Source organism: Belonocnema kinseyi, chromosome 7 (assembly GCF_010883055.1).
Source record: "Belonocnema kinseyi isolate 2016_QV_RU_SX_M_011 chromosome 7, B_treatae_v1, whole genome shotgun sequence".
Taxonomy (NCBI): Eukaryota; Metazoa; Arthropoda; class Insecta; order Hymenoptera; family Cynipidae; genus Belonocnema; species Belonocnema kinseyi.
In genome coordinates, this window is record NC_046663.1 from 135165286 (window position 1) to 135181921 (window position 16636).

At 33.2% G+C, this 16636-nt stretch overlaps 1 protein-coding gene across 2 annotated transcripts in view; it reads left to right on the top strand.

Moving 5' to 3' along the window:
• The first annotated feature begins 894 nt into the window (after positions 1–894).
• The window catches only part of LOC117177320 (transmembrane protein 203), a 28253-nt gene continuing 12511 nt past the window's right edge, over positions 895–16636 (top strand). Inside the window, exon 1 of one of the 2 annotated variants that reach the window (XM_033367932.1) lies at positions 895–1087. The gene's annotated coding sequence lies outside the window, so the exon portion shown is untranslated. Of the gene's footprint in view, positions 1088–1180; positions 1402–16636 lie in introns of those variants that run through there. The other variant, XM_033367933.1, reaches the window with a different exon arrangement.

Consider the following 16636-nt stretch of genomic DNA (forward strand, 5'->3'; position numbering starts at 1 on the left):
AATTCTATGAGAACGGCTGAAATATCCCGGAAAATAGAAACCCCGACACGGTAAAACTCTCTGTCCCGAATAATAAAATTGCAAAACTAATAAAATTCCTGAACAGTTTATACTATTAACGAATTTGAAAATTCCCAAATAATAAAACGCCCCAAATAAAATTGTTTCTTAATGAATATTAATTATTTATTAAAAATACGATAATAAAATATTCGTATCAAGTATATTTTTGTTTATTATTTAAAGTGTTAAAAATTATTTGTTTCAATTAAAAATTAAAATTATACAAAAATTTTAGCGGCAAATCAATATAAAAAAACACGTGTTTTTTAATCAACATTTCGATTTTTCGGAAGAACTTTTGTGATTTAAAAAATACTATATACATTTTCAACCAAAATGTCTTATCCAGAAATATATTTTGTTTCAATTATTTTTATTTTTATTTAAACAATAATGTTTAAACACTTCGGACATTGAAAAAGTTGTTTCTTTGGTATAAATATTCGATTATTTCAATTAAAAAAATATATTTGTCAAAGAAAAATGTTTCAGCAATTGTTTATCTCGAAATTTCTTTTTATAATAGTTTTTTTAAAATTAAAAATATGATTTTTCAAGAATTTTTTTTTTTTTAATTAAAAAAAAGACTGTACCGAAAATCTGGATCAGGATTCAGATCTGAAAAAATGCATTGATATGCATACATGTCAAACTTTTCTAACTTCAAAAAATGTTTCTACTGCTTTACCGTCATATTTTACGAAGAATGAGAAAACAAGAATTCGACTTCGTAGTACGGTGAGGGCAGCACCTCGACAGGGCAGAAAATGTAATGTCCTATATATATAATTCCCGACTCTGACGCCCTGTCCCGCATCTACGTTTAATGTATCTTTGGCTAGACCTTGCATAAGTTGGATCATGTTTAGGGTGAAGCAGATTTGTATTCAAAAATTAATGTTAAAAATGTACTGAGTTCGGATGAATTTAGACAACTTCAAATGAAAGTAACAGAACTGATTTAATACAACATGAAATACGTTTGTATAGAAAAAGCACAGAGCTTGAAGAATGTATATATATGGTAAGTGCATAACTTTCCTCGTAGCCAAATGTTCACATGTATGGATTAATGATTTATCCCAGCCCCGTGGCACTGAAATGAAAGTGACGGAAATGTTGACCGCGACTACGGGCGGTGCTCGCCGTGCTCTTAGGCCGAAAATGATTCAAGTGCATGGGGAAAGTGTCATAAATGTGAAGTTTTCTGCTTTTTACGGGGTATAAGTGTGTTGTTTTTGGATGTAATTATGTTTAAACGGATCGCTCCGAGAAACTACAAGTTCATACCGTACTATATGAAAAAAATTAACTAAAGAGCTGGCAACGAGCTTTTTTGTGAGTTAATTTTCAATTAAAGCCATTTAGTTTGTGCGCATCATTTTGCAACGTCTCGTGGGGGCGGGAAGGAACCCCTGTGACTGTTCACAGAATTAATGTTGTTCGAACCCCTATCCCTTTTCAACATCTCGTGGGGGACGGAAAGGCATCCTTGTGAATGTTGACAGAAATTAATTTGGTGAACACCTACCTTTTTCCAACGTCTCACGGGGGCGGGAAGGAATCCCTGTGACTGTTAACAGAAATAATTTTGGTCGAACCTCTTTCCCTTTCCAACTTCTCGTCGGGACGGGAAGGCACTCTTGTGACTGTTCACAAAAGAGTACTGTATGATTGAGAAAAAAATGTCAAGTAAATGTAAATTTGGAGAATTTTTTTCTATAATTTGTTAATAGCAATTACAGTAAACAATTAAAAGGTAACATTTATGACAATTTTGTATCCCTCAGAGTTTAACATCGCTGTGTTGCAAAGAAAAAAATTCGAATAAAAAATTCATATTTAGAGAATTTGTTTATGTAATTTGTTAATAACAATTACAGTTAACAATTAAATGTAAGATTTGTAATAATTGTGTATTCCTCAGACTTTAACAGTATTGTATGATTATAAAAAAAATCGACAGCAAAATTCAAATTTGGCTGATTTGCTTATATCATTTTTTAATAACATTTACAGTCAATAATTATAAGGTGTAATTTATATTACGGTGATGTCCGTTTGTTCATAATAGTGTCGTGTTATTGGATAAAAAAATTTGTTTGGAAAATGTAAATTTTGACGGTATATGTTTCTGTATTTTGTTTGTAACAATTATAAATATTCATTTCTACTACTTTTTCTATTATATATTTGTCTGTGTTAATTTCTTTTGTTTTCAATAAAAAAATGTTGAGCTGATAAAAAAGGACAAACCACAAATTTGTTTATAAAATTTGTTTACAACCATTTTTTTGTTTATTAAACAAATTATTTACATTCGGTGAATATTTATGCATGCATTTTTGACGATTTATCGTTTATTAATCATCCAGAACGTCATTAGGCCCTAATTTTTAATTTCACTTTGTGGAATTTATTATTTAAACAAATAAAACGTCAAAATTGGACATTTTACGAATATAATTTTTGTTCTCCGAAGAAAAGACTTAAGAGAAATCGCTATCTATCGGAATTATTGCAGATATATTTCAGGAACATGAATATTAAGTTTAAGATTTAGGTTAATTGTTATGAACAATTAAAATAAACAATTACTTTCATACGGTGCTCAACCACAACAACATACTTTATCTTGATAATAATGCCAAAATATCTCCTAGCAGTAGTATTAAGAATGGAAAATAACTATTAGTTAATAATTACTACTATTTTAAATATTCTAATAAACAAATTGTGTTATTTTATTTTTTTTCGAAGATGTTTTTTTCATCTACCAACTTTCAAATTAATTCCTAATTATAATAAATAGCTGCAAAAATGTAAATGTTGTATATTTTTAATGTTAATAATAATATTATAAACAAATAAATTTTTTTTGCGCTTTTCATCGGAAGAGATTATTTTTTCTACTAAATCATGTTTTGCGACTGAATAATCGGGTTTTCGCCGATTTGAGACTGGAGTGGGAGAAAGATGCAACAGAACTTGATCCAGAGATCATAGAATTATTGCAAAAATTCAAATTAAAAAAATATTCCAATGAGATTCATTGCAGGAAGGAATTTTTCGAATAGAGTATTATAGTCTAGGAAAATAACATCGCAAAATAGTTTTTCTTCTATATTTGGTTTGTAAGTCACAATTCTATATTATTATTTAATAATAATTTCAATTCAGAATTACTGAGAAAGTTACTTAATTAAGTACTACTATTGAGATGCATTAAAATAATCATTACAGAAAAAACCGATTATTCAGACGCCAACTTCCTACAGATGATTTTATCATTTAAAATATTGTTAATAACAATAACAAAACCGAATTTTTGCCACACTTTCTTGATGAATTATAACCACTTAGAAAACTGCAACATGATTTAGCAAAAAAAAAAGAATTTTTTTGTATGCAAAACGCTAAATTTTGTTATTTGATTACGATATTGTTATTAACAATAAAAATACTTAACACTTATATTTTTTCGCAGCTATTTACTATAATTTAGAATTAATTTGAAAGTTGGTTGATGAGAAAAACATTTTCGAAAACAATCAAATAACACAATTTGCTTATTAGAATATTTATAATAGTAGTCATTGTTAACTAATAGTTATTTTGCATTCTTAATACTATTTCTACGAAATATTTAGGCATTTTTAATCAAGATGAAGTTTTTTGTTGCAGTTAAGCACTGTATGAAAGTAATTGTTTATAACAATTAACCCTAATCTTAAACCTGGTATTCATCTTCCTGAAGTATATCTGCAATAATTCTGATAGATAGCGACTTTTCTTAAGTCTTTTTTTCGGAGAAAAGTAATAATATTCGTAAAATGTCAAATTTTGACGTTCTACTTGTTTAAAAATTAATTTTAGCAGGGTGAACTTTAAAAATCGGATCCAATGACGTTCTGCAGGATTTAATTCTGCGCATTAAAAAAAAATCGAAATTGGTCAAGAATTGTAGTCTGTAGTGGATTGTGAAAATTAAATTCTCGATTCCTCTCACTGTGCGGAGGCAGGGTACCCTGCCGGCGGCACTAGTTGCGAAACACTGCCCTGAGAGTTCACATTTTTCTTGTAGAAATTTATATGTTTTTGTAATATTTTGGAAGCACTTCCTAATATCAATATCAATATTTTTTCAATGTACATTCTTTAAAAATATAATTCGATTCTTAGTTTTCTATTTGCAGTTATTTCTTTATTTACAGTTTGGATGAATATGCTTTAGTTAATTAATCAGACCAGAAAACTCAGCGGCTTTACAATGGACTATGAATCGCTTTTTTAAAATCAAACCTTATTTTAAAAAATTAACCTCTGTAATGAAAAAAAGTATTTAAAAAATGACTAGGTTAGATTTATTTCTATTTTTTGCTTTCCAATGTAATGTAAACACTTTCGTAAAATCAACCCTTATTTTAAAAAGCAAGCCCCTGTGCTGCAAAAACGTATTTAAAAAAAGGAAATTATCTAAATGGAAAATACTTATAAAATATTAACACGGTATTTTTAAAGCATAACTAAGGAGCAAAATTATGACTGATGCAGACTGATGCCAAAAAATGTATACATTAACTGTTGGGATTGTTGTGCTCTTAATTATTGTGCTCTTTCTTTATTTTCAAATGTCATATAAATCGCTTTTGTAAAATTAACCTTTCTATATAAAAGAAACACCCTGTAATGAAAACACGTATTGAAAAAAGTCGATGAATACATAGGTGGAACTTATAAAATAGTAACATGGTACTTTTAAGCATAATTATTTCTCATTAAAATTATTTTCTAGTCTATGTGTGTATATTTAAAAAATATAATTTACCTTTTTCGATGCATCTTTTAATGCTCTTTAAACAACTTCCAGCACAACAATTATTAACGAGTAAAATCCATTTTTGTATAAAGAACAATATAAATTTCCAGAACGGTTGAAAATTGTTTGAGAGCAGACTTTCTAAAATAGTTTTTTCAAATAGTTATTAAAACTATTTTTAAAGGTAAGTTGAAATCGTTTTAAAATCCTAAAAAGCACATTTGTGAATAGGGATGCTGGGGATCTACATGCATGTTGTAAAATACATTTTGGCTTTTATCTGTTTTTTTATCTTTGAGAATCATTTGCCCAAATCACATTCCAGAAAAAATGCATCCCGTTCTGTACAAAATTGACATATAATACCAATAAAATTAAAATTAACTTTACGATAAGGGCAGTTTTTTGAGGTTAATGAAATTTGATCATTTACAGCATTGAGTCGATAAAAAATCAAATGATCGATCTACCTGGATAACGTTCGACTTGTATGGGTTTCTCTAACGCAGTTGTCCAGAAATGTACATAGTCTACCACTAATCAAATTCAGACGAATTTAGCGATAAGGGTATTTTTGTGGGGATACTAAAACTTGATTCCTTACAACATTGAGTCGATAAAAACAGCATGTGACCGATCTACCTGGATAAGGTCACTAAGGTAGGTGTCCAAAAAAGTACATATTCTACCACTAATCAAATTCAGACCAATTTTGCGACAAGGGTATTTTTTTGAGATTCTAGAATTTCATACCTGAGAGCATTGGGTCTGCTAAAAGCCAGGTGGCTGATATACCTGGATAAGTTCGAAATTTGAGGAGTTCCGATAGTAGCAGAATCGGAAAGATTCTCAAAGGTCTTCTCTTCAAACTAAGTCATATTTAACGTGAGGGGTGGTTTCCTGGGACAGCTGGAACATAATTTATTACCATGTTAACCCGCTGGAAAAATCAAGAATCCGAACTAACTTAATAAAATCGAATTTTCAAAAGTTCGAATCTTGAATATTTACTAGTAGAAACACCACGACCCTGTATTTTAAGGAGATAATAAATCGGCGACTTGATATTATGTGATAATTATGTACAGAATGGGATGCATTTTTTTGTGAATGTGATTTTGGGCAAATGGTTCTCATAGGTTAACACATATATAAGCCAAAATGTATTTTACAACATAAATGTAGCTCCCCAGCATCCCTAGTCACACGGCTGCCTCTTAGGGTTTTAAAATTATTTCAACTTATCTTTAAAAATAGTTTTAATCACTATTTGAAACAAGTACTTTAGAAAAAGTCTGCTCTCAAAAAATTTTCAATCATTTTAAACATTTAGATTTTTCGTTATATGAACATGGATTTTTTTCGTTAAGAATTTGTTGTACTGGAAGTTGTTTAAAGGCTTCAAAAGATGCATCAAAAAAGGTACATTGTAATTTTTGAGTATAAAAACATAGACTGGAAAATAATGTTCTAAAAGATGTTGCAATTTTAGCTTATACATTATGAGGGTTATTTTTGTAAAGATTAGGGATGAGAAATAATTATGCTTGAAAGTAACATTTTACTATTTCATAAGTAAGTTCTATCTATGTAGATAACTACTTTTTTCAATATGTGTTTTCATTGCAGAGTGTTGCATTATTATATATATGGTTTAATTTTACAAAAGCGATTGATGTCATTAGAAAATAAAAAAAGAGCACAAAAATTCTAAAAGTTAACATATACAATTTTTGGCAGTAGTCTGCAGGTTTGTATTCGGATACAAATACGGGGGTAGTTTTTGTAACGATTAGGGGTGAAGAATAATTTTGTTCCTCAGTTATGCTTTGAAAATACTATGTTAATATTTTATAAGTATTTTGAATCTAGATAGTTTCTTTTTTACATTCTTATCATTTATGATTCAGTAAGTATTAGAATTGTCGGAAATTTGACATCACACTTTTTCAACGGATCTTCACGTTTCGAGATCCCCTGAATCCGAAAATCAGGTTTTCACGATGGCGTCTGTCTGTCTGTCCGCCCGGCCGTCCGTAAACACGATAACTCTCGAAAAAATTAGCGAATCAAATCCATCTTTGGCACACTTTTTCTAGGTCCTAAAAGAAAGGACGAGTTCGTTAACCAGCCATTTTTGAAAAAAATTCAAAAAGTGAGCGCACTCTGAAAATTTTGGAGACCACTTTTTTCTGAATTTGAAAATTCTATGTATGGATGTTTATAGTATTAAAAAAAAACAATTTATCCTAATGACTTTTTTCGATAAAAAGAAAATTCTCAGAGTTATAGCGTTTTCAAAATTTTTTTAATCAACCGAAAATCAAAATTTGAAGCCGAAAAACGCAAGATATGAAAAAAAGTCACGAGAAGAAAAACATTTCTTTTTGAAATCCCTACAAGATTATCATAAACAATTTTTGCATTTTCTTCAAAAAACGTAAATTTAAATTTTGATTGCACAAAAAATAATGGAATATAAAAAATTCCATTTTGTGGACAAACTATGTAGGATACAAAAAAAGATGAATTAACAAAAATTGTTATCCCAAAAAAGATCTACAATTTCGTTAAAAATCACTTCTTGATAGGACGCGTACTTTTTGTTTTATTCGTGAAAAATAACGTTGAAAAATGTAAGATAAAAAAAATGTGTGGAAAAACGACGAAAGTTACGAGAAAAAAATTCAACAAAACCTGTTTACAAATGTCTGTCGGAAATCGAGCGCGCAGCGCGAGTGTCACGATGAGAATGTGTACGTCAAAGCCTACAGAGCTTTGAGAAACTTAATCTTTGACTATACTTAATTAAGTAGACAATTCAGAATATGAAGATGTATATAAATACTGCCATCTAAAAGAGATCTTTTTGATAAAGTTTTTTTCAAGCATTCTAAATGAAAAGAATAAATATGCGAGCGCGAAGCGCGAGGTAACCTATTATCGAGCGCGAAGCGCGAGATTCAACCGTAATAGAAAAAAATATATCCTAGTCATTTTTTAATGCTTTTTTTTATTACAGGGGCTAAGTCAAAAAAATAAGGGTTGATTTTACAAAAGTGATTCATAGCGCATTGTAAAGCAAAAAATAGTAAAAATATATAACCTAGTCATTCCTTTTAATTCAATGATTTTTGTAGAGGGTACCCCGCTGCGTTGATGACAAGCTAGCGCCGCTCTGTTTTCTCAAAAACTAATTGACAAAAAGAAATTTTTTTTCTGGGTGAATGTTAGCAACAACAAAAAATTGCAAAAAATATCCATTATATGACGTTTTGTTTTTCGTTAGTGGCACCGCTGAGTTGTTTGACCTTAATTAATCTATGTTCCCATGTAAATCGCATTTTTCTGGTTTGTTTCACTATTTTGATTGGCACATTATTGAAACCTTATTTGCTTTTTTAATAATTTCCTGTCAGGAAAATTCGTCTAAATGTCAGGGAAATTGGAAAATTCAATCTTGTGGACACCCTGCAGTTTAAGGTGGGTTTCGAACCACCAAGAGCAACAGCTTTAAGTACTCAGAGAACCTTTTTTCTAGAGGTACCGGTCTCACGACTCTCCGGAGATGAACCCTTGCTAGGCTAGTGTTCACCGCATGGGCCGCCGAGGCTCTTCCAGAGTGCGAGGCGGAAATCGAACCCGCAAGCCGACGGAGTGGGTCCAAAGCCTACGTTTTAGCCCCCACGACCATCGTCCCACTACAATATTTACTGATGTCAATGTTAAAAATTGGATGTTTGTTATGTAGAATTATTATAGGTACTCTGTGAAAAGTGTATTCGTATTCAATTACCAAAATAATGTTTCCTTCACTTTTAGTTAGTACTTTTTAATTTATTGGATATTTAATATGCGATAAAATATTTTTCCGTGATAAATATATGGAAAAACGTATTTTAACAATTAAAAGAAATTAAATTTTTATTTTCACCATGCACTTGAATAATTGTCGGTCTAAAAGTACAGCTGGCGCCACCACTCGGTTAAATCATAGAGAAACTGAGAGTAAGTTCTTTATTAGGAAGCACAACTATGAGTTAGTGGCGCCTCTGCGGCCTATTTCGGATAGCTGTATCTAACTCACACCACCTCACGTATATGCATTCTCAGGCACGCAGGCGCAACTCGTTAAACAACATGCCAAATCGGCTAAGGAAATTAAATTTGAACTCTCACCACGAGACGGGCGCAATGTCCAACGTATGTGGTGTGTTTTGATTTTCTTTTTATTAACACCCTAATAGCACGGAACGTTCCACAGGAACCTTCGGAACTTTCAAGTGGAACGTTCCAGAGACGTTCCCTCAGCGTGTAAAATCTCCGCCGCTTGGGAACGTTCCAGTGTAGCGTTCCACTGGGACCTGAGGGGAACCTTCCATTATTGTTATTTTTAATAACAATTATCTCGTAAACCGTAAGAGATAGGTAAAAAAGACATTTTTGAGTTTTGAGTACCGTATATACTACATTGTAATATGGTATCTATATCGTAAACTGACATTAATTTTGACCTATCACTTACGGTTTGTCGGATATTCATTGATAATAATGACAATAACGATAATTTCGTCTTTAAACGTTCCAGTGGAATGTTCCTGGAACGTTCCCAAGTTGCGGACGTTTGACACGCTTAGGGAACGTTCCGAAGGTTCCCGCGGAACGTTCCCGGAATGTTGCGTGCTACTAGGGCAGTGTAATCGAATTTTAAGGCCATGTGACGAGTGGGCTACGTGACCAGATTCCTACCTTACCGCCATTTTTTTAATTTCCCAACTTATTTTCGCACGAAGTGCCAGATCGAGTTGAAAATTTGAGATAATAAACAAAAAGCACTAAGAATGGTGGGTCTGGTTCTAAATCTGTTTAATTATGAAAATAGTTTTTTGTTGTAAATAATTTTTTTTTGCTTTTTTCATAATTATTAAAATTTAGCACCAGACCCACCTTTCTTAGTGCTTCTTATTTATTATCCAAAATTTTCAACTCGATGTGGCGCTTCGTGTGAAAATAAGTTGGGAAATAAAAAAAGTGGCGGTAAGGTAGGAATCTGGTCACGTGACCCACTCGTCACATGGCCTTAAGGGGACTAGGTAAATTAAATCTCCCACTGATAATAAAATTGCAGAAGAGTGTATAAAGTTGTGATGTTTCGTCTTTATGAGATTTTCTGCGATTGAAAAATATTAAATTTATCGAAATCGCCTATTTCAAAGTAATTTTTATTTTCTTTGTTATTTAAAGGGATATTTGAAGTTACGTGATTTCTCAGTTTGAGTATGTGATGATAGCCTTGTCGCTTGAGAAAAACAGTGTGCGAGCAGCAGTGAATCGCGACAGATCGTAGTCCGATCTTTTCGGATCAGTAAAGTGATTAACTGAATAAAGACATTAATTATTACATTTTACAAAAATGTCTATATAAACGAGTGCGTGAGTGATATGTGTGGTTCTAAAAAATGGTCTTAGTCTGCCAATTATTCTATACTTAAAATAAAATTTGAACTTATTATTTTTAACGATTCTTCTCTGTTTATTCCTGATCTGGCAAAATTAATATTTATAAACATAAACATTAAACAAAATGGTCATTCGTGCCGGATAGAAGATCGTGAAAAAACATTCAAAAGTGTAAAATTAATACAGAAAAGACTAAAGTGAGAAATTTTATTAAGTGAAAGCACAGGAACTAGGTGGAAAATATTACGGCTTGAGGTCACATAGCAAGGATATAAGCTGGTGACAACATCTTCGCACGTACTGTGAGGCAGCCGTCCTTCTCCAAAAAGTCTGTACTGTACTTTTTAATGCTGTCATTCTTCACTGGATCGGTCTTTCATTATTCTTCATCTGAAGGAAGAAATAACAGGTTTGCCAGCTGATATATGGATGATTGTCAACACATTTAATTTTAGACTTCATCGATCACTAACCTTCTCCAGTGGTAAGATGACAACTTTAATTTACCCATGATGAGAAAGGCCCGTTCTGGCGAACAAAATAATAATTCAGACCGTAGTATTTCAGTGATGATTTATTGACATTTTATTCATAATTATGCTCTTGCAGACTCAAAATTTACTCGCATTGTCAGAGTACTTTACAACTAAAGTGAATAAGTTCTCTTTAGTTTGCAATAAGGCTTTTCAATTTTATCTGAATTATCAGCAATTGTCAATTTGAATTGCTCCGTTTGTTAAAATGGATCCATTATTTTCTGAGTTATCAGAGATTTCTCAGGCGATTCTACACCCTGAAACCAATTTTAAGAAAATTGGAAAAGCCAATCTAATAGTGGCTACTGTCAAATCCCGGATAGAACTTCTTGACCAACGCTGGAAGAGTTGTGAAACTCTGCATCTGGAGATTGAAGCTGGAACTACGTCGGCTGAGCGTGAGAAATTGGAGTATTTCACAAAGTCTAAGTATCTCGCTATTGAAGATGCTTATCTCAATGCGCGAGATTTTTTATATAATCAATTGGTCTTGCTTACTTCTGAGACCAAGGCTAATGAAAGTTTAAATCAGTCTCAAATTATTCGTCATGATTCCTTGCCTGTTAAACTTCCTCAAATCACTTTAACGGAGTTTTCAGGACACTACAAGAATTGGGAGAATTTTCGCGATTTATTTAATGCTTTAATAATTCAAAACGATTCCTTGTCAAATGTAACAAGATTCCACTACTTGAAATTGTCCTTAAAGGGCGAAGCTGATGGTTTTTAAAGACATGTTTCGATAACTGATGCTAACTTTATCTCGACTTGGGAGTCGCTACAGAGCAGATATGACAAAAAAAGAGCTTTAGTCTCAACTCATTTACAAGCCTTTATCAGTCTTCCTAATGTGTCGAATAATATTCTGGAAGCCTGAAAAAACTTAGGGGATAAAACAAATGAGTCATTGGCGGCTCTCAAAAATCTTAAACGCTTAACAGAACGTTGAAGTGATTTACTTGTTTTTATAATGATTACAAAGTTTGATATTGGTAGTCTCAAGGAATGGGAGATGTATATTCGTTCTAGCACTGATTATCCTACTTATCAACAACTTGGCTCATTTTTGGAGACTCGCATACGTATTTTGGAGGCTATTAAAGCTTCCAAATCTGGTGCAAGTTCTCAAGAAAAGACTAGGACTTCAAAACAATCGGGAGTTAGGAGCCACAATGCAACTTCTAGCTCAAAGTGTCTCCTTTGTAAGGATAATCACTCTTTATTTAAATGCAACCAATTCAAAGACCTGTCTGTGGACAGGCGTAGGGAAGTTGCTACAAATAATCATTGTTGTTATAATTGTCTTACGCCTGGACATCGACTACATAATTGTGTTAGTAAATTCAAATGTTACAAGTGCGGTAGAAGACATAATTCCCCGTTTCATTTTCTGAATAATCATTCAAATTTATCGCACTCAACCTTACTCGCTACGGCTGTTATTTCCTTCCAAGCTGAAAATGGAAGAAGTCACAGATTTAGAGTTTTGCTGGACCAAGGATCTGAATGTTGTTTTATTACCGAGAGAGCAATGAAAATATTAAGTCCACGCTACAAAAAGCTTAAAGCATTAGTATATGGGGTTGGAGGAGTTAATATTGGTTCTTCAAGAAAGTTAGCAGAATTTAATATAATTGCTACACAAAAGGACTGTCTTAAAGTCCACATCCAAGATTTAGTATTATTACTCCTTACATCATATACTCCTCTTGTAAGATCTAACGTGGGGAATGAAGATCAATTAAAAGAGTTAGGGTTAGCAGATCCAAATCCCTTTAGCTCCCATCAATTTGATTTGATTTTAGGAGCCGTTAAATATGGCTCATGTTTACTTTCTAGTCTCCAACAGGGAATATTGGGTTCTCTTAATACGGAAAGTATCGTTTTTGGTTGGACATTATCTGGGCCGGTCTCAGTCACAAATAAAATAGAAATTAACATTCGAGTTACAGCACATGAGGCTATTTCAGCAGAAGTCTTGTATGAAGACTTATCCAGGTTCTGGGAGTTGGAGGAAGTTCCCTTTAAAAATACTTTAAAAGATGACGAAATGTTTTGTGATAAGCATTTCGCCACGAATTACCAACGAATAAAAGACGGACGTTACATGATACGCTTACCTTTCAAAAACGGTCCTCCCATAAAAATAGGTGCATCCCTGGAGAGAAAGCTAAGATCGTTTTGAATAAAGTAATTCGTCGTTTATCGGAGAAATCGAAATTATTGTTACAATACTCCAGTTTCTTATCAGAATATGAAAGCCTTGGACACATGGAACTTCTTCAAGAAAAGGATTTGGATAGTTTTCCACAAACTGTGTATTTATCTCATCACCCTATCTTAAGAGAAAGTAGTTCCACTACTAAGTTGAGGGTTGTTTTCAACGCTTCCAGCTTAACTTCCAAAAATTTTTCCTTGAATTCTTATCTTCGCATCGGTCCCAAGATTCTTAATTATTTGGTTTCAATCATTATGAACTGGAAATGACATCGCTTTGTTTATATGGCTGACATTTAAAAAATGTTTAGACAAATTCTAGTTGATCCTCGGGATTGCGACTATCAAAGAATTGTCTGGATTTCTTCTGATAAAATGCTCGTCGCTTATAGACTTTTAATTGTTACTTTTGATACTGCCTCTGCTCCTTATTTGGCTAACAAAGTGGTTGAGCAGTTAGCTTATGATGAAGGAAATAGATTTCCTGTAGCTTAAACTATATTAGAAAATAATATTTACGTCCATGATGTTTTGTTTGGTGCAGATATTCAGATTGAGGCTAAACAGGCGCGAGCTCAAGTAACACTGTTATTAGAAGCTGGCGGTTTCCATTTGCGAAAATGGGCCGCAAATGAACCCGAACTATTGGAAGATTGCCCCTTGGGAGAACACGAACATTCTATCGAATTTCCGTTAGCGGAGGATGCTCAGCTTTAGGTTCTATGTTTATTTTGGGATCCTAAGTCCGATTCATTCCTTTTTAAAGTAACTTCTTCTTTAGTCGAAATTACAACAAAGCGGATTGTTCTTTCATTAATAGCTATGTTGTATAATCCTATGGGTTGGATAACTCCAGTCATAATAGTGGCAACAATTTTAATGCTTTAATGTTTTTTAATGTTTATTGATGCCTTTGTGTTCAAACACTGAAAATTTAATAAGCCTAAACCTAAATTTTCAACCATGTCTCTTAATGCGATTGAAATCCAACAAGCTATTATATTTTGGATTAAATTTGTCCAGGCAAATTCCTTTTCTAAGGAGATAAAAGCTTTGAACGAAGAAGATAGGGTGGTTCCAAAGAACTCGCTATTAAAAAGTTTGAATCCATTTTTGGATTCCAATAATCTTTTAAGGTTAGGTGGAAGACTACGGCATACTCCTATCAGTTTTGATGAGAAATATCCTATCATTCTGCCGCGTCACCACATAAGTGAGCTTATTGCCACGCATGCTCACCTTCGATCTTTACACGGTGGTCTGCAATTAACTTTACATACGCTCAGACAGCGTATCTGGATTTTAGGAGCTCGCTCTTTGGTTAAACGACTGATCAAAGGTTGCCCGGAGTGCACACATGAGAGAGCGGCTTTGTCTCAACAACTTATGGGGGACTTACCTGAATCTAGAGTAACCCCAAATCGTCCATTCACACATGTTAGTGTGGACTATGTAGGCCCATTTAATGTTCGCTTTGCTTCCGGTCGTGGCAGAAAGAGTTACAAAACTTACATTGCGCTTTTTGTCTGTTGTTGTACCCGAGCTGTCCATTTAGAACTCGTTTCTGATTATACATCTGCCGCTTTTCTCGCCGCCTTTCAGCGATTTTCTTCAAGGCGAGGAAGATCTGTACACTTGTACAGTGATAATGGTACGAAATTTCACGGTGCTGACCGGGAATTAAAAAATTGTCTTTTGAATCTTAGACTGGATGCTAAATTGCATAATGAGTTCACAATTCAAGGTATTTCTTGGCATTTCATACCTCCTTCCGCTCCTCATTTTGGGGGTTTATGGGAGGCTGGAGTTAAGAGTTTTAAACACCATCTGAAAAGAATTATAGGTGCACATACTCTTACATACGAAGAGTTTTATACCCTTCTTACTCGTATAGAAGCTTGCCTCAATTCCCGTCCTATTGACCCTCTTTCAAATGATCCTGAAGACTTTTCCTATCTTACACCTGGACATTTTTTGATTGGAGCCCCTTTGACCAGCATTCCAGAACCCGCATTGGAATTTACTTCGGAAAATCGATTAAATCGATGGCAGTTAGTACACAAAATTTCAGATATTCACTGGAGAAGATGGGCTGTTGATTATTTAGTCTTTTCAAAAACGCTACAAATGGTTCAACAAAGAGCTAAATCTTGTGATCGGTGATATCGTTCTTTTGAAACATGATTCGTTATCGCCTTCTAGATGGTTGTTAGGCTGCATAGTTAAATGATACAAGGGAAATGACGATTTAGTACGTTCTGTTCGCGTAAAAATTTCCAGTTCGGAATACGAACGTCCGATTACTCAGATTTGTCTGTTACCAGTAAGAGCGAAAGAAATGAACGAAATCTGAACCAACTATTATTAATTAGATTTATAAGAAATTATTCTGTAAACTTAGTGGATTATGGCGGGCGGCTTAGATTATTAAATTTTTGTTACATTTATACTGTTACTTTACGGCGGGCGGTATTTGCGTTGTTGACAAATACTCGATTAAAATTCTTTCTTGAAAAAAGATCCTACTCTATCTTCACTACATTGGGAAACGAACCAAAAAACTTCTGATTTCCGGTCAGGTGCTTTTCCAATTAAGCTATTAGAGGGATCAGAATAAGAACTCTTAATTCAAGAAAATAACGCTACTTTATAGCTAGATGTTGATGATACAAGTAATTATTTTAAATGAGTCTGTTATATCATCAGTGAATGTTTCCTTACCGACAGTAGATCAACCCTCGAATCCATGAATGCAGAAAATCTACACAATATCGATCAAGTTAAGAATCTTCAATAAAAGAACATGCTTAACGTCTTAATAAGACTGGATGGCAAATAATATTTTTCAAATTAAAATTATTTCTTGAAAAAAAGATCCTACTCCATCTGATGGAAGTCACAGTGACGGAACGTGGAGCGCTAGCATTTCTCGGACCTCAAATACACGACGGTGCATTGTGATTGAAAAAAATCGTTCTGACGCGAGTGTGTAGCAAAAGTGCTAACGGAATTTATAAAGTTATTTTAACTCACCCAACAACGGAACGTAAAGGTTGTTATTGAGATCAGTTGATGTTCATTTGAATAAATCATGGTACATCCTATTTTTTTTTCTTAATAATTTCCAGAAAAGCAACTAAAAGTGAATGACAAGGTGCTACAACATTGTATTTTATTACATTTTTATTGAATTTTATGTAAATCGACTGAGAACTAATTAGTTCGCACGAGCTTACTACGTTCAGACTATGTGAGCCATTTCCAACATTGTTGTAATTTTTTAATAATAATTTATGAATTTTTTTGCGGGCACGCTTATTTTCCCGATTCCTCAACAAATAAAAATTGCAGTCAGTTCGAACAACTTTTTTTCTCACACACTACACTCCATTGAATATCTTGTAGCTGCTGTTTAAAGAAGCTATGGGATGGGTTGTTCTCCGTTTAATAAATTATTAAATATATTAGCTAGATGTTGGTGCTTAGAAGTAAACTTTTCCACCAAAAGTTGATTTTATCTGGCCCTCGCGCTGACAAGTTC